General features: G+C 42.4%; 1 long non-coding RNA gene across 3 annotated transcripts in view; it reads right to left on the minus strand.

Annotated features, from left to right (window-relative positions):
- The window catches only part of LOC141750245 (uncharacterized), a 215,827-nt gene that overhangs the window by 55,891 nt on the left and 141,271 nt on the right, over positions 1-18,665 (minus strand). For all 3 annotated transcript variants that reach the window (XR_012589616.1, XR_012589615.1, XR_012589617.1), the window contains one exon: positions 14,306-14,534. This is a non-coding gene — a long non-coding RNA (uncharacterized LOC141750245). The remainder of the gene's footprint in view (positions 1-14,305; positions 14,535-18,665) is intronic.

Consider the following 18,665-nt stretch of genomic DNA (forward strand, 5'->3'; position numbering starts at 1 on the left):
TTGCAAGCTACCAAGGGCCGCGGCACATCAGGACGGGCCTTTCAGCCTGGTGCTGGTGTCCAAGCAGGGCCGGGCAGACGGGATCATGGTCTGGAGACCCTGCAGCCCACGGCCTTGAGGTTCTGCAAAGGGTTGTGGAGCTGTTCCATTCGCAAATTCTCACTCCAGCTGTTAATTTGGCAGCAGCAGGTCGAGAGGCCTGGCCAGGAGAGCTGCAGCCATGGCTCAGAGTTGGTCAGGGAGGATTCCTGCCCTCTGGCTTGCCTGTATTGGGCATCCAAATTCACGTAGGAAAAAAATCTGCTTTCTCTGCCCTCATTTCACAAATAGGTGTGGGTCATGGCTGGAAGGCAGTGGCCGTGTGCTATGAATACAAGAAAGAGGAGACGGAAAAGGAGACTCTCGTTAGTGGCTTCTGAAGAATGAGACATTATGTCCCGCCACATACCTGTGATATGTGCAAGTAAAACAGATTTATATAAACACGCATATTCGCTCAAGTGTAGGATACGATATAATTATAGCAAATTAAATAATTTTTCCTAAGACGCTTTTTAGAAATCAAGTTGTTATCTATTCATCAGACTGTCAGTAAACATATCTCTCTCACATACAACATGTTTAACTTCTTCTCAGGTTACATTACTCATACACACGCCTTGCGGTAATTATTGTTACCTCTATCAGTTCCCAGCTTGTCAGAACACCTGCAAACAAACAAAAATATTAGTAATTGAGGGAACTATCCTTTACCCATGTGAGACTAAGTCATGAGGGTTTGTTTCTTTCTTTGTTTTTTACTTAACTACTTCTATATTCACATACATCTTCTAGAGCTGGGTAGGAGTTACTATGAGCGCAGTCCTGGTAGCGTTCATTCATGCCTGCACCTTCGGGCGAGGGGACAGATTCCATCCAGAATCGAGTTGTTCAGCTTTACAAAGCACCAGTTTTGCTTTGCTAGGTGTGAATTCAAATCTGACTGCTGTTTTTACACTTCACAGATGCAAATATATATATATATGCTCATTTTGGTTCATAAGCATACTTATTTTTGCCCATATATACATACTCGCATGTCCCGTAAGCGCATACAAGGAAGCCCTGGACCTGTGGCCCAGCTGATTACAGTTCCGTGGGTTACGTTGGTTCTGGCTCAGTTTTCAGAAGTTACGTCTACATTTTTTGCCTTGCATCAGGCAGTTCTTTCAGAGGCAGACAGTGTTGCAGTCATAGATAAATAACGAAACATCAAGTGGACTAGTAGTAAGTGCATTTTGTGATGCTCATGGCAACGGTACCACTAAAAAAACAGTATATAAAGCTGGAAGCCTGTCTTAGCCCCTCTACAATCTGGGCTTTTCCTCAACATCTACCAGCTAGACCCATTTTAATCCTTCACAAACAGCTTCTGTCTTTACCCTAAGTAAGTCATGGAGCTTAAACAATGTTATTTAACCTCCCGTGCCCTCTCCCCATATTTCTACCAGTGCCAAACACCCATAAACTCATTCCAAAAAGCCACACGTTACCCAACCAATGCTGCCTAAGGAAAGCATTCAGGAGTGTTTATGGGGCAGCTGAAGTGTAATGATTTAGTAGATGTTTATAAATGTTTATACTGTACAGATTAACATTCCCCAGGGGGCCTGTAATGAAGAGAGTGCTCCAACTGGAATCAAACCAGCCAGCCTAGGCTGAATGAGCATGAATGAATCCTGCTGGCCTACCCTCACGAGCTGTTTACTCAGTTTGAACGGATTTCCTCTATCCATGCTCCTTCGGCATTTTGTTTTGGGAGAGGCAGAAGAGGAGTCTGGTCTCAGAAGGAGCACAGTTTGGAAACAAGCTCGAAAATCCAGCCCATCACTTGGATCGTAGCAATTACTCACAAATTGCACTAGACAAAAGAACAAAGAGCCCAACCCTTCTGCTGTAGAAGTCGAGGCTGAAACTCCCATTGACTTCAAAGGAAGCTCGATCTCAGCCTTAGAACACAGTTTTCAAACACTCTACCCAAGTGTAAACACTGAAAATCACGCTGAAGCGACTACGTACTGCTACCGGACCGGAATCAAGGTCTCGGTATTTAGAGCTTAGAAGTTTCATGGTAGGTCACTATATTTGAAAAACCTGACTTCAGATGCTGTGACGCTGTGCTGGAGGTTCACGGCAATGGCTTCTTTTTCTAGAAGAAACACTGAACAATAGTGGCTGGCAGCTTCACTGAATATCTAACTGAAGGTGATGGACATCTTTTATTCAGAGTGAGGGAATAATTCTAATTTGCTCAGTGATGGCTCAAAGAGTAAAAATATTTGTGACTGGGATGCATACAATGGGTTTCAAATTGCCATGGGATTAACAACATGAACACTGAACCCAAAAAAATAAGGCTGGGAACTGGGGGATGAAGCTGTGCCTGCCTCCATGCCTCAGACGCAATGAGCAAGCAGGTTTCAAAAGATGCTAACAGCAGTGATGACCCTGGGAAGTATGAGAGAAAGATCATTTCTTTTGGGCATGGTGCCAGGTGAAAAAAAAATAAAATCAGCCTGTGAAATCACAAGTAAGGAAACAAACCCCTCTGGATTTCTGCTGTGGTCAGGAGAGTAAGACTTTTTATAAATGACACATGGATATGTGCAGAAAGTGAATCATCTCAAAGGGGCCAGGAAAGGGTGGGAAGAAAACAGAAAGGATCATGGCATGGCCATAGCCAGCACGGGCCAATAAAGGTGGCCAAAACCACCAAGCAGACTGAACTCTTATCTTCAAGAGGGGGATAACGCTGCCAGTGGATTTCTGCAGACCAAGGGCCCACAATCTTCTTCAAGCTGTGCTTTTTTGCTGATGTGATAAGATTTCTCACTTCTCCCAAAATTGTTCTACTTCTGGCTCTGATAGCTATGTGTCTGCCTAGACAATAGTACCACACACTACAGGTGTTCTCATAAAACACAAAATATTCCCTGCAAACTCTTAAACTACAGCACTGAAGGCAAGTCCTGTTGAAAACATCTGCTGTGATTCTGCAGCTTCTCTAATGGATCGGACAGATGTAGAGGGCTCAGTACATAAAGGCATTTCTTTCAATGGGTTTCTGAGTCGTTTTTAAAGGCTCAAAAATAAGTTTTCTTTTAATCTTGGATGGAGACATTGGACAAAGGTAATTTTGTCTGCAGTGGTTTATTTGCCCATCTCACAAAGCTGTCGGAGCTAATTACAGTGTTTGGCAAACACTCCTGGTACAAGTTCTACACTGTAACCCCACCTGGGTCTTTAGACCAGTGGAAAAGACAGATCTCTGAAAGCTTCTAGAGCACTGTAACCATCAGGTAATTAGCTGTAGCAGACTTACAAAGTAGGAAAGGCTCATGAGAGCTCTGAAATGAAAGCACAAAATGCCTCCTGGAACTAATTTTAGAGTGGCTTGAAGTATTTAATCCTGCAAATTATTGCCAGTGAGGAAACATCAAGGTACTGCTGGATCTTAATAGTGGCAAACCAGCAGGAATAGTTCACCCTAAGCTGCCTCCTGCTGATGGCTAAGCAATCAGACACGCTTTACACCACTCACAAGGTGCAGGGGCAGCTAGGTTTTGTTCCCAAAGTGGCCTGGAATTGTTCCTCGCTTCTTTGTGTTTGCAAAGGGTCCTTTATCAGCAAAGCCAACACAGCCCTTTGCAAACAGCAGAGAATAAGGAGGAGGAGAATAAACACCGGGGGTACAGACAGCACCCTAGCACTGCGTCATGCTAGACCCCAGTTCCACGGATGCTCTTCATCCTTCAGAGGGCAGGGGAGGGTTTGTGGAGGGGCACAAGGAGGCAGAGTGCTTTCCTCTTTCATAACTAGGGTCTGTCTCATTTGGAAAGATGCCCAATTCCTTGCTCTGCTCATGAGTCCTCAATTAATGAAGTTGAGGAGATTGGATTTCTCCTTTCATCCCTCTAGGAGTCAGTTTTTCCATGCGTGAAGCAGGGAAGGTAAAAGTCAACGTTGTGAGGGCTGTTTTTAGGAATAGGAAATGGCAGATATGGGACTAGAAACCAACTTCCTAGGTTCTTGAGCCCAACCTGCTCTTATATACATATTCAGATCTGCAATCCCCTTCTTTATTTTCATCAGACACCATGTGAGGGAACTTGGAGGCTCCATGCTGCTTCTCGCTGGGAAGCCTCTCAAGAATCCTGTTTCTGTGCTGGCTAAAAAACTTCATTTATTTTCCAGACTGAATTTATTCATCACCAATTAATACCCATTTGGTTTTGTGCCAAAATGTTCTTTTATCTTTAATAAGTAGTCTGTCTAGCTCTGTGAAAGCTATGTACTTGATTGCTACAGAACCTAGGAGTTTCCTTTGCCACAAGCCATAGGAAGAAGTGTTAATAACAGAACGTACTGTAATACCCCATGCAAATTTTGCAGGAGCCCATCCAGGTGTGTGCAAGAACCGATGTACTGATTTCAAAACTATTTCCACTACCAGCTTTCCCAGCTGGAAAGCTTTTCTCATCTTGTAAAAACAAAGGAGAGACAATAACCTACAGTTGAACATTTTCTTGAAAACTCCTTCCCAAATAGTACAAGCTGCAATGTCTCTTCCTCTCCAAAACCCACCAGGCACCAAGATGCATCTCATCTACAGAGATAAGAACGAAGGTCCTGCGTATTTCTTTGACCAACAAGCATTTTCAAACGCAGATTTTGTTTCTTTTTAGGCACAGGTATCCTTTTGCGCACGCACCATTTATATTTGCAAAATCAAGCGATCGAAATGTCAGAACTAAAGTAAACCATAAAATGCTATTCATCTGCATTATGAGTCACCCTTTAAATATAGGATTATGTCTTGTTTTCCACCAGATTCTACCTCAGAATGGACAGTGCTCACTTAATAAGATATTCAATATTTTGTTACAGCGTCATTATTCATCCTGTGGCTTGAGGCCTTATTTAGCACATAGTATTCAAAACCTGCTTGGAAGACACAATTGCTACTTTTCTCGTGAGTTCTTCTAGGGCTTTTATCAGTATGGCATATGAGTGTTTCACAATGTTAATTTCTTTTAACAACACCCCGTAAGATGAGAGGATATTATTATTCCTGTTTAACAGATGGGAAACTGAAACACAAAGAGATTCAGGTCAAAACATTCTGCTAACGTTGGGTACCCAAACTGAGATGTCTGGGAACTGATTTCTCGGAATGTTTAACGTTGTACAGCATCATATGTCAGGAGAAATACCACTGACAATGTAGTCTGCAAATGAGAACACAGAAAACAAAATGAAATGAATAGCCGGTGGGGAAGACTGGATGAGAGTTTCACAGTATTCAGATGCCTTAGCCATGAGATGCCCCATTTTCTTTTCAATCCTCTGCCTCTTACTACACTTTTCCCAGCTTCCATACCAAATACAGGCAAAGTCCATCAAACACAGGCTTCCTCCGCCACCCAGCCGTGACTCATCTCCTGAGCTGCTCCACTTTCTGAACCGAATGAGACCAGGGTCCTCTGCTAAATATAGTACATGGTCATGTAATTAAAGACTATACCAAATACCTGTACAAAAGGAAGCCAAATAAATGCTACGCAGGAAGCCTTAATTTCACGATTTCCTGACACCCTTTTCTAAATAATAAGCTTTTCAAGGGGAACACTGTCTCCATTATATATATACAAAAAATATTGTTATCTATTACCCGTATATATACACACACATATATAAGATAAATGTAACATATAGGATAAAAATGTTGTAAGTGTAATAATATAAATTTACATATATTTATATTCCTGAGTCTTATCAGCTGAAATTTTCTAAAAACTGGAAAAGGTACCTGGCATGTAATACTAAGCCCAAACGATCAAAGTTTCCAAGTTGAAATTAGAGGTGATCAAAATCTGCCTGTAGGTTTTAGTTCAGCATGTTGCCTGTGTCCTCTCTGTTTCGGGGAATCAGGATATACCTGTTTGTGTGAATCAGGACCACTTCTATTTTGTAACATTCACTGCTGAAGGAATACCTAGAGGCAGCACGCAAATTTCCGGTCTGCAGGAAATTCAGTTATTTCATAATTTCATTTCATTCTGAATCGGGAGAACACCTAGGCCTCCCTTGCCTCAAACTTTCAAATTCCCCTTGAGATTTTATTTTTGTTGGGTTTAAAATGTTCTAAAGAAACCAACCAGAGCTGATACCAACATGGGAAGTTTCAATGTGAATGTTCAGAGTTTGACAGAGGTACAAGGAAATAAAGAAGCCTGGGAAGTTCTAAGCAATCCTAGTTACAGGCACATCACCAGTTATTTCTAAAACACCACTGTAGTAGAATATAAATTTTGTAATTAAAAACCTATTAAATGTGCTATGTGTTATTTTCAATGCAGTGATACCAGGGAAGGTATCCTCGTTTTCCAGATACCTTTACTGCCTCTCCCACTTAGACATATCAGAGTGAGGAGTGGAGCCCTGTTCTCCCCCATCCACAAGGATGCCTCATTTCATACATTTGTGAAAAAAGACCCAAATCTGAACACTTTTAACTTAAAGGACCCACCACTAACCTGTAAAAGAAGGAATGGCATCCCATATGGATGCAGGGACTCTCAGGCAGAGCCATGCCCAGCCAGCTCTCTCCCACAGCTCCGAGCACAGGTAACGGCACTTGTGGGCAGATACGGGGTGAAACCAGGGTTTGGGCCAACCAGGCATTAAATGCAATGGAAAGCTGGACAGTTTGGCTGTTTCACGGATTGATAGTTTGCTCTTCTGTGTTTTCTGATCAAGGGGACGAGCAGAGCACAAAATGTTAACTTGACTCAGATGCCTTTGAAGGATACCCTCGGGCTTACTGTGAACCTGGGCTTCTCCCAGTTCACAAAGGATCAGTCAGAAGAACTGCATGAGAACTGTTCGATCAAAAAAAAAAAAAAACCCTATGTCAGGATCTTCTATTTTGAAGAGAGGTGAGAAATAGGAATTAAATACTCAGCTGAGAACGGCTCTTTCCGTAATGCTCAGGCAGTGGAAACCACTCAGCCCCGCAGCTGCCAGCAGCCAGCGAGGAATTCCCCTGTCATGAGGGCCATGACTCACGCGTGCCCCTGCTGCTTCTCTCCCGCAGATGGAGGGGCCAATACTTGCGGTCTGGGATGTGTCAGGAGAAGGGACCTGGCAGAGCTCGCTTCGTTACACAAGCTCCCCGTTCCCACCCAAGGCACGGTCCACCCAGGGCAGGGAGCCGCTGCAGGTGACATGAGCTGAAAGGTCCTTTTAGGGCTGATATTTCTTCTCTCCCTTCATTTTCCTTATTCCTCTGCTCCTCTGGAATAATCAGAGTAACTCGGTCAGCTCCCAGGCAATCACGATACTGTTAAAAAAGCCTATGGGATTTTTAGCATCGGTTGCAGCAGTGTAAAGTGAGGTGTCCCCCCCACAGCAGCACTGAAACAGGTATTGAGGTCCCCCAGCAGTTTTGCTCAATAAATTAACAACGGAGCTGCTGCCACAGCAGTGCGAGCAGTCTGCAACATTTGTATTTGTGCTTTGGGTATTTATGACTGTGTTTTTCACAAGCCCTTTTAATGCCTCCAGGAGTAATTTATGGGGACAGAATAGCCTGAAAAGAGCAGATCCCACTTATTTAAACCTCTGGATGATGAAAATCACATGAGAAGAGCAGGTTTCACATTGTCTCCTCTCCATAAATGGCTTTCTGAGCCAGTAAAAGCCATGTAAAAGCAAACATAAACACTGTACAAACACCAAGATATTCAGGTTTGTTTGGGCTTACCCAAACACTGCATGGAGATTTTCAGGTTTATTCAGGTTTGGCCTCTGTTTTGCTAATTCATTCCATAAAAACGTTGCAGGTTTTAGTTACTGTTAACACAACTAACTAGATACACATACTAAAACTTCTTTTAACTAATTTTACTACAGGAGAGGATTACTTTATAAAAAGAGTTCTTACTATTAATCTTGTTACTTTTCAGATTGATGAGTAATGTGTGTGACTCTGGTCGTTCTTTTTTTTCTTTTTTTTTCTCCTTCCTTTTTTTTGGCAGCTCTTCCTGCTCCAGAGCATGAAGCAGACTGATCTGGACACCCAGGATGATCCAAGTTTCCAGCAACTGTCATGCTGGTTATTTATTTTATAAAATAAGCAAATTAGTGAAGCATGACTAACAAACTTGCTGATCCAGTGAACACTCATCTGTGCAGTCACGTTAACAATCGAAACCTTTCGGTGCTAAGAGTAACAGCACTGACCTGGGACATTTCACCAAATTTCCCTCCTAGGACTGGGCAATATAATTTTGGAGGTCTCTCTCATGCACAAAAGCTTTACATTGTTTGAAGGGTGACGTGACATTTCTGAAATAAGTAGCATTTACCTATATAAGGCAAATTAAAGAGGTTTCTTTGCCCTGTCTTTTCTCATTAATTGATACCCTGACTCCCTAATTTCCAGATAAAGTCATAGACTGTAAGATATAATGTTTGTCTACTTCAGTTTGACTATATTTCATGCTTTGCCTCATGAGACGTAATTTATTACAGTGATGGATGTAATATAAGGATATATTTTAAACAACCACGAGTGTACCTGCTTGGCTGCTCATTTTTCACAAAGTCGTTCCAGGAAGCGTTTAAAAGTCAGAAGACTGCCCCAGAATTTGTTTGAATAATCCAGGCCTCATGATCCTGCAGGACTGGATAGAAAGTTAACTGGAGAGGTTTCCTCTGCTGCTCGTCACACCAAAATGCCATAAAGGCTGCCCGATCCTTTAACACACTATTTTCACAGAGTGTCACGGAGAGATATCTCAATCTAGACCTTCATCCACCAAAAAAAACCTGCACACATGCTCAGCTTCCCTTACTGTTACCTCTGTGTAATCAGGGGAATTAATCCACATAAAGCTGCAAACACAGAATCACAAAATGTGTTGGGTTGGAAGGGGCCTTTAAAGGTCATCTAGTCCAACCCCCCTGCAGTGAGCAGGGACATCTTCAACTAGATCCGATTGCTCAGAGCCTCCTCAAGCCAACACGTTCAAGTCTCTGCAAAATCACAGCTACCACAGACCTGAGCTTTGGAAAGCTGCAGGATTATTCACAATTTCACCAGCCTGATTCAGCAGAAGGCACATGGAACCACCCCGAGTCACATCTAAAGCTGTTTCTGGGTACTGGGAAAAGTTGTGTCCCCTGAACAAAACGTAGCTTTCCCTCAGCTTCTCTTTCCTGGGTTTAAAGGAGAATTAAACCTTTCTGAAACTTCCTGGGAAAAGCGGGGCAGGAGGATAGAGAAGGACAATTTATCTCTAAATTACATTGCTCTTCAGAGTAAACCACAGAGAGCTGTAATGGGACAAGTAATTTTTTTACATGGTATAATTAATTAGAACCCATAAAACCCAATTAAACAGCACTTTTGAGACTATCAAGTGGTGCATGTTTGAAACTGCAAATATGACAGTATAAGTACATTTTTATAGCTGGGCACACTCCTCAGGATTATTTTCAGTGCTCTACTAAAATGGGAAATGGCACCAGTTTGGCCCCTGCTAATAAATCGTTTGGAAACAGGCTATATTAATAATCTTTATGGGGGTAGGATGGAAGCCAGATGGGGCAGGGAGGGGAGTGTGAAGGTGGCATAATATATTGGCCTGGAAAACATAATCCAGGCCAAAGCAGAAATTCAATCTTGGTGTGTATCGGAGCGGGCTGGGAATATAAACGGCAAGGTGGTGGGCTGGAAGGGGACTCACCTCGAGAGACCAGGGCGAGCATTTCCAAGGCAAGGGAGGTAATATCCTACACGGTAAGCACTGGTCCATCGGCATGAGAAAGGGAGCAAAGGAAAAAGCAATACTCCGGCAGATTTAACAGCTTCTAGCAAGGCAGGGGCTCGTCCCATTTGCCTGTAAATGAGCGATGGTGCCGGGGAGCTCCCCTCACCCCTGTCTTTCGCGGCTGGAATATCCAGTCTTGCCCTATTGCCCCAGGAGGGGGCTGTTGCGTGCGTGTGTGTGTACGCGATGGGCTCGATGCATGTGTACGAGCTTGATATACAATCTAGTGTGAGTAAAAGCTCACTTTGCCCTTGTTTATTTACATGAGGCCCCATTTATGTTTAACTTGGCAGCCAAGAGGTCTGCGCCTTGTGCCAAGCACTAATTCCTTGACTGCCCTGACAGGCCCTGGCGTGCACACCTGAAAGTCATTAGCGCTCGGACCCATTTTGTTCTCACATTTCGAGGCAGTGACCCGCAGCCATGTACAGCTTCAGCAGACACTTTATCATCTCCCCTGTCATCGGCTTTGAGCTCGGCAGCCCGGGCACTGCCAGACCACAATAAGCAATGAACTAATGAGGGCTCGGGAGAAGCCTCTGTCTTAGCGAGAGGCTCCCCTCTTCTGCACGGAGGGCAACTGATACTCAGTGGAGACCTTCTTTCTTCTTGAATTATGAGTTTGTTTGGGTTTGAAATATTTTATCCTTCAGAAAACAGCAATGCAGTGTGATAAGTAAACAACCCGTGACAACTGAGCTTGGGTGACAGAACCAGACAGATTAAATTCTAACAGCCCCATTCAACTGTACAATGCTCCTCGTGCAAGCTGCTCCCCAAAAGGGTAGCTTTATCTTATCAGTCACTCAAAAAATTCCTTCAGAGTCACCTATCAACACAGGAAGAACATTCAATCTAGAAATGCAGAAAAACATACTTTCAGATGATGGTCTGGATAGAAAGTGTTGCAGTGGAGACTCGCACCATCTACAGGAAGAGCATAGGGAGGACTTAAGAGCGTAAAGGAGATAAGACCTTTCTGCAGAAATGCTATTGCGCTGTATGTTATGCTCTCCGAAGGTTTGTAGAGTGCCGTCACATTCTTTATTACACATAAGGAGGCTATTCATCTCTTAGTTGTTAAGAATCCATTTACTAAATTACAGAATCTTATAAATATTTGCATTTCATAAGACTTATGCCATTTCACCTGCACTGAGACCTTTAAGTTTTCACCCCTACATAAGTTATTTCAAGATCTCAGTCTCCTTAGCAGCTCCAAATACTGCCAGTTTAGTTTGCTAGAGACATTTCTTTTCCTTCTATTCTCTCCATGTGTAATTTTCGCTATTTAAAGTCAACAGGGACTGAGACTCTGACAAGCTGACAGTCAGTCCTAGACCACAAACAGGTTTTGGACTAAGTTCTCATGACCTTGAAAAGGAAGGAATGGGAGACTTGAAGCACTGGAGAGCTCCGTATTTCCATGAGGGGGAACAGCATTACGTTTTCTTCTACGGCAGTCTCAAGGCTATGCACTTCAAACTCATCACTTACTAAAATTTATTTAAAAAAACAAAACAAAAGCCCAAACAAACAAATATTCCTTTTGGGATTCTTCTTGGAGGCCTTTTTCCATGGCTTTCCTGAGCCCTGCACTATTGAGCATGCGGTAATTTAGCACAAGACCTTACGGTCAGAACACAACTGTAGACCTAACAAAATGCTTATAACGTGCTTTCAGACGTTACAAAAGCAGTATTTTCTCCGAAATATATTAGGTAGATGTTGATATTGACATTTTTTCCAAAGTCTATATAGTTTACACGTGACTTCTCTACAAGCCTTGTACTTCGGGTCTCTTACTTTGCTCTTTAGACTGTTGGGCTTTTGATAGTTCTTCAGCACTTTTGCAGCATCCCTGTAAGATTAGCTAGGGCAATACTTCCCATTTGAAAGATAAGGCAGTGGTACACAAGTTCTTAATGGTTAAAAATAAAAACGGACCTGAACATGGAAGAGCTGGGATGATTAAATATAAAATATGTGAGGTCCTTGCTCCAAAAGCCCATAATATAGGTTATCTCCCAAGACATTTTCTTTTTCTTAACCCAAAAAGAAAAGGGTGTTCTGCATTGTACAAGGGATACTGAGGTGAAGAACCTTCCTCCCCAGTTTAAGCGACATACACGGTAAGAATTATCTGTCTGGGCATTGCAGAACTGGGAATTTAGTAGAAATTCATGCAGACACGTACAGCGTCATTGCATGGTGAAGGAAGGACCGAAAAATTACTTTAATCTTAATTCCTCATTTAGATGTTTCAAGAAAACAGCACATTTTAAGAAGACTGGAAATCTGGGACTGCAGCAGACTCATGGTTTAGTTAGTTAGGGGGTAGAGGCACGAAGAATATCAGCAGCCATCGACAGGATGGCAAATGCCGTTTGTATAGACATGTGTCATTCCTGTACCGCAGCCAAGTGAAACTACAAACACTATTAAAAGTATAAAGAGGCTTTAATTTACATTCCTGCTAAGGCATCTTTACGTTGCCAGAATATTGCAAGTGGGATCAGTATAAATGAGAATCTGGCCTTAATATTCTCAGACAGAAAAGTGAAATACACAGACATATTGATGTGGATTTGTATTCTCTCTTCTGTTAACCCAAGGTATCCGCACGGACCAAAACTGGGAGAAAGAATATGAATCTTTATGTACCTACATCCCACAGCACCTTCGACGAGCACAAATGATCAAAAGAGACATTTCATGTGACAGCAAAAATGGCCTTATACAGCATCACATCCCCCAGCATCATGGCAATGTAGAGCTAGAAGCGCTGCCTGGATCATCTCACCCCTGCCATCACAGCAATCATGACGCTAAACTCAGAACTTCAACTCCAACCTCCACCTAAACACAAGCCATCCAGGAACCTCCAATACCTTCTAACAAACTTCAGACTTTTAGCACAAAAGACTAAAAACTTTGAATACCACCAGTGCCTTGGGAGGAAGCTGTGTCCTTCACTAGAGAGAGGCACAACAATAAAGCAAATTACAATGAACCCTGCCAATGTGACCAGGGGCAATACACACCAGCCAGGAGCTTGAGGAGCTTCTCATTACCACCAGAAGCATCTGTGCACCCTGCCCATTAGCCCGTTTCTAGCTGTGGCCAATTCCAGATGCTTCAGAGGAAGACAGAAGAGCAAACAAACCCAGAGGCCGAGTTATGCGTGAAAGAGCAGGGGGTGGGGAACCAACGAAAAACCCTTCTCACGCCCCTTCTCATGCCCCATGAGGAAGCCCTCCAGCAAACGGCTGAGACATGGTGTTCAGAGCAGAATGAAGAGAGCTTTCCATCACAAAGAAAAAATCATCATCTAAAAGACACACGGGAGAAATGGCAACTTCAAACACACACAAGCAAAGCGGGTAAAATTCTGAGGCCTCTGAAATGAATAACAAAACTCTCAAACTTTATTTGAGCCAAGATTTTGAGTTCAACATATTTAAGTAGTTCCCTACATTTATTTCTAAATAAGAGATCTCTAGTTCTTGAAATGTCTTCTTGGGATGTGTTAATTTTGATAGGAAAATGAAAGGTGCTAATTTGTCCCTGTCGCTGTATAATATTAAACAGTTAAATGTGGTCTGAGTTTGGAAATAGTATATGGCAGACACCCTTAAAAAATTCACTCAAAATGTATTGAAAGAATAATCTTTTCCAAATCTGTCAACAAGATGCTAGCCACTGTTCCTGGCAAGAAAACTAGCTTAATTTGGTAAAACAATCACTTTTGCTCTCACAAACATTGTAAAACAAATGGGGTCATGGAAAGAAAAATGGGAACATTAAAAAGACCCTTGGTAGATCCTCAGCTGTGTTAGCGTGGGGTATTTCCAACAAACCGCACAGGTTTTAAAAGTACAAGTAAATGGGGAGGGCAGGAGGGAGATTAGACAGCAAGCATGGGCTGAGGCACTGCAAATTCAATTCACCGCGTGGTTTGTGCTGTGAATGCTTTTCCAGGTCTCACACCATTACATAGGATGTAACATCATAATGATGTCAACTCTTGGACCAAGGCATGAGCTGATTTAAGTTTTACGAGGGGAAGGATGAATACTTTCAAAGGAATGGTGAGTCGAATAACACAGAACTGGTAGGATCACAGTTCAGGGAACTCACGGTTATGCTTTGAACTATTTTTAGCAAGGTACTTCAAGTTCAGGGATAGTTAGTATAGGAAGGGCCTGCACAGCCCAAGTGAAGCACAGCCTCTCAAAGCATTGACAATTTTCTATCAATTTTGCAGAGAGAGAATTAAAATCCCTCTTCCCTTTCAGTGAAGGTGAGTGTTGTAGCAAGGCTGCTGCCCGCGAACGGCCGTGTGTGTCTGCGTGTGAACGAACATCAGAGGCTGTGCAAGGAGTCTTCCCTCCCTGTGCTCCACCCTGTGACGAAGGACAAACACCCACCTCACATTTGAAGCGGCACAAGCGCCTCTCTGCTTTCGTCGGGATGCGACGAGGCACAGCGCAGCAGGGAGGATGCTGTGGCAGGAACCAGGGTCCCTCCATCCCTGACCACAGCACGAAGCGGTCCCTCCTCGGCACACGCCATCTCTCTCCCGAGGGTGCTGTGACTTTGTTCTGCCCACCCAAGGGGGTACGTGATCGACACAATTTTAGCCCCAGCACTTTTAATCTGTAGGGAAACAAAAATAAAAAAAAACCAACCTGAAATTCAGCTGTAAGAGAAACCACAGGTAGGTAGGTTTTCCATTAAAGCTGTTGCTGTTCCCGCAGTAAAACCATTTTAATAAAGACCTTCCCTCCAACTCCCTTTGGAAAGTCACTGCAGATACTAGTTTCTGCCAGCTCTTGTTATGATTTTCCTTCTTTAAATGCATACTTAAGAATATCCAGTTATTGCCGATCACCAGGAATACACAAGGAATGAGTTGCCTTATAAGCTTTTCTACAATTATGGATAATGTTGGAAATATATACTGTATATTTCCTGTATGGTGGGACTGCTACAAACACAAAAAATCCACATTGAAGGGGATTTCTATGCAAGCTACGCAGCAGATGAAGATTGTATTGCGAGCTTGAATTACTGATTCAAGCTTCTTCTTCTCTCCCCACCCACTTCTCTAATAGCTTTTAAACTTAAATAGCCGTATAAGTTAAAATGTTCTTTTATAGAGTGAAATGAAGAGAATTTACGGTTCAGAAACTGCAACTTTAGAGATCAACTCTTTACCACTAATTCATGCAGGTTCAAACTAAGGAAATGGCTCATTTTCCTCTCTACAGTTACTGAGATTTTTTTTCCCAAAAAAAATTCAAGATGCACTTTAAATTAGACGTTATGAAAATTCTGGATGCAGACAATGCTTTCTCTTGACAAAGTGCATCTAGCTTGCTGCTTCCCAATTCCCATGAAATCAGAGGGAAATTAACCCTGAAAACCTCAGAGAGGTTGGAATTTGGTACAAACCATTAGAACTTATTATTTGTATTATTGACAGGGCCTTTAAAAGGAAAAAAAAAAAAAAAACCAACAAAAAAAACCCAAACGATAACAACAAAAAACCACCACCAATAAAACAAAACAACAAAATCCAAAAAACTGTCACAGGAAAACTTTCATATGCCAACCTGAAAATGTAATAAAGTCTTATGAGTGTAAACATAATTTCTATTTAAACTTCTTTTTAACTGTCAAAGTATTATAAAGAGCATTTAGCCCCAGCCCATTCGCTACAATCCTTTCCAGCGGGACAGTAGGAAGTACCGGCTCCAGCTGTCCCAGGGAACCTGAGGAGAAGCAGTACTGTCAAGGCCCGTATCTCATACAACGCATTTCCATTACAAGAAGCATCCACTGGACTTCATGGGTAGCCCTGGCATTTCAGTGAGCCAGGAAAAAAACCCCACGAGCCAGAGATGTGAATTCCAGATTTGTACAGCAATAATTGGAGGGTATAAAACCCAAGGAAGACACAGCCTGGAAAGGTTGGTATGATCTGAATGCACAGAAAGTTATTTTCAAACCCAGGAAGAGCGAGAGCTGTATTCTGCTGCGCAGCAGGGAGACGCTGCCCTAAATGCTCTAAAGAAAAACTGCAGTGCCCTGATAGTTTTATCATAAAACTTACAGTGAATGTTTCATTTATCCATCTATCTGTTTATTCAACCCCCACCGCTATGATTTTTGAGCATTTGACAGATCCAGTAACAGCAGGGAGTATTTTTCCCGCAATTTATCATCTACAGTAACCAGCATTTAAGTGGTTAAAATGGAGGCTTTGTTTCCAAGCAAAGATAATCCTGTTCCCGAGGACACCAGTAATGGTGGTATATGACAACATAATCAGCAGCACAAGGATATAAACAACTCCCAATTATCCCTAACCAAAATTCTTTAACATCTTGTTACATTTTTTCCTTAGGCCTTAAAATTACTGAGTTGTTATAGTTGGATGCTCTGTGGTGAATAAATCTAGAATAATTCCCTGGAAAGAGTGAATTGCCATCGAAGTGCTCTTAGTGCGAAAGACCACAGTGCCCAGTTTGCCCTTGATTTCCCATCCATGGGGGAAAAAAAAAAAACAAACAAAACATACAATGTTCTCATCGTGCGGGGAGAGGAAAAAAATGGGGAGGAGCGGTGGTGATAGGATTTTTAGGAAGCGGGAAGAAGCTGCACGCCCCACATGGAAAACAGGCAAGAGGGAGAGCACAAGAACAACACGCAACACTGGGATTTCTTGAACACTTACTTCTGTCAAAATGCCAAATTCTCTAGGCCTCCAGGTAAGCAATAAATAACCAACCATCGCACGTGAACACCATCCGAATTAAGTTTGAGAGGATCAGTAGGTGTCACTTCCCACACAAGGTGCACTGAGGAACTCATGGAGGCTAAGAGCTCCCGCAGAGATAGGAACACAAGATTTTGTGCTAGAAACAGAGATGTCACAGGACATGGCATGCAGATCTGAAGCTGGATCAAAGTAACCATGTTGAGAGCCAAATCCAGGCTTGGGCTTTGAATATACCTCCAAAACATGGATGTTTTTGGATCTAGAGTTTGGGTTCTGTCATCCGTCTAATCTTGAAATGGGTGGATCAAAGGTCTTCAGTCTGAGGCTTAGGAAAGTGCTAACAGATAGTTTTGAATAGAAATGATTGAGTAAAGCGCTCCAAGCAATGAATAAATTTGTTGGTGGACAAGTTGTGAACTGAAAGAGATGTGAAACCAGCGAGGAAATTACTACGTACCTATTGATTGCTTTGGTACGTTACCTTGTGAGGTTGGATTTATTTACAAAAGAAGGAAAAAAGAGGTACAATGTGGTTGAGGAACTGGCCCAGAAAGTTGGTAGCAGTGCCAGAAAAGACTGGAAATTAAGAACGATGTCCAGTGGTTTGAGAGCTGGCTTGGAAACCAGTAGCAATCATATGTTTGGTGCTCCATCCCAAATTTCCTGTACGACCTTGGCCAAGTCATTTAGTGCTTTGGTGTCTCAGCTTCCAACGTGTCAAACAGAGGTAATAAACATTGCTAAAAAAAAAAAAATTATCTTGTAGGGGATTGTAGGGAGGTAAAGAACTCCCTCTCACCCTTTGCAGCCTCCTGACTTACAGGTGGCCTGATATACTCACTGGACAAAGAAATCTGGATGGCTTCCTGAATTATTTAAAATAGAAATACAGAAATACAATTATAGGGAAGAACTGATTGCAAAACATCCAAAGCTACAGGGATAAGCCTGGTGATAGATTTTCTGACATTTCTGTGCTTTAAGGAAGCCATACTCCTGTTCAAGCGATAGGAAAAACATAGAAACACAAAAAATATGCCCAGCTCAGGCTGGCGCTGGTATTTGCTCTGCAGATGGCACAAATGCTGACCTTATTTTCTACATTGTCTATGCCAATGTAAAGTGGAAATAACTCTAGGCCACTGAGGAATTAATCCTGACATACATGAGTGTGAGATCTGGCCACATCAACTGTATCATTTATTCCAGAGCATGCGTTTTCTTGGCCACCATTTTTCAGGCCGCCCTAGTCAACAGCAATAACATTTTTGGCCCGTACAAACTTTTGACCCAATGTCTGTGCTGACCTGAAAGGAATTTCCCCTTCACTACACATGATCTTCCATTAAGCAAAGCCAGTTCCATGATTCCTGGAAGAATTAAGAGGTACAAATATCCTGTAACTCTGGATCCTTTAGTTAATGTTGTGGTCTCCTTTTAGGGGACAAGAAGATAATCCTTTCACACCTAGTGCAGGCGGGTCATTCAGGGATAGCCTTATACGGGCACAGAGTAAAGGTAGATTCCTACATAATTCAAAATGTAAATCTCAGACGTTGTTAATTCTTCTGCTCTAAGTGACCAAGTGTTATGCAGATTTTGGAGTGGAAAAATATGCACTGAACCTTGCAAATGGAATTACACCATAGACAGACTGCAGTGTTCTGGAGAAAGGTAAAGGGTTTAAGACCTTATCTACAGACCTTTCAGGTTTACTAATCATGGAGAACTGCAACATTTCTCCTGCTCTTACACACATTCAATTCATCAGCGGTGACAATTAGAGAGGGCCAAGCATTGCCACCAGTATGTCATCCTAACTTGGCTCATAGCACTTGCCGATGAAGGCTTTTGCTTGAGGCATTGCTATCCCTAGCGGAACAACACTCATGGGCAACTGTTCCAGTATAGAAAGGAAGCAACCTTTAAATACCTACACAATTAGAAGCTAAATTTCTATTGAAAGACAAGTGAGTATTTGCATTAAAGGTCAAGTTTTATAT

This window comes from Larus michahellis, chromosome 12, assembly GCF_964199755.1.
Source record: "Larus michahellis chromosome 12, bLarMic1.1, whole genome shotgun sequence".
NCBI lineage: Eukaryota > Metazoa > Chordata > Aves > Charadriiformes > Laridae > Larus > Larus michahellis.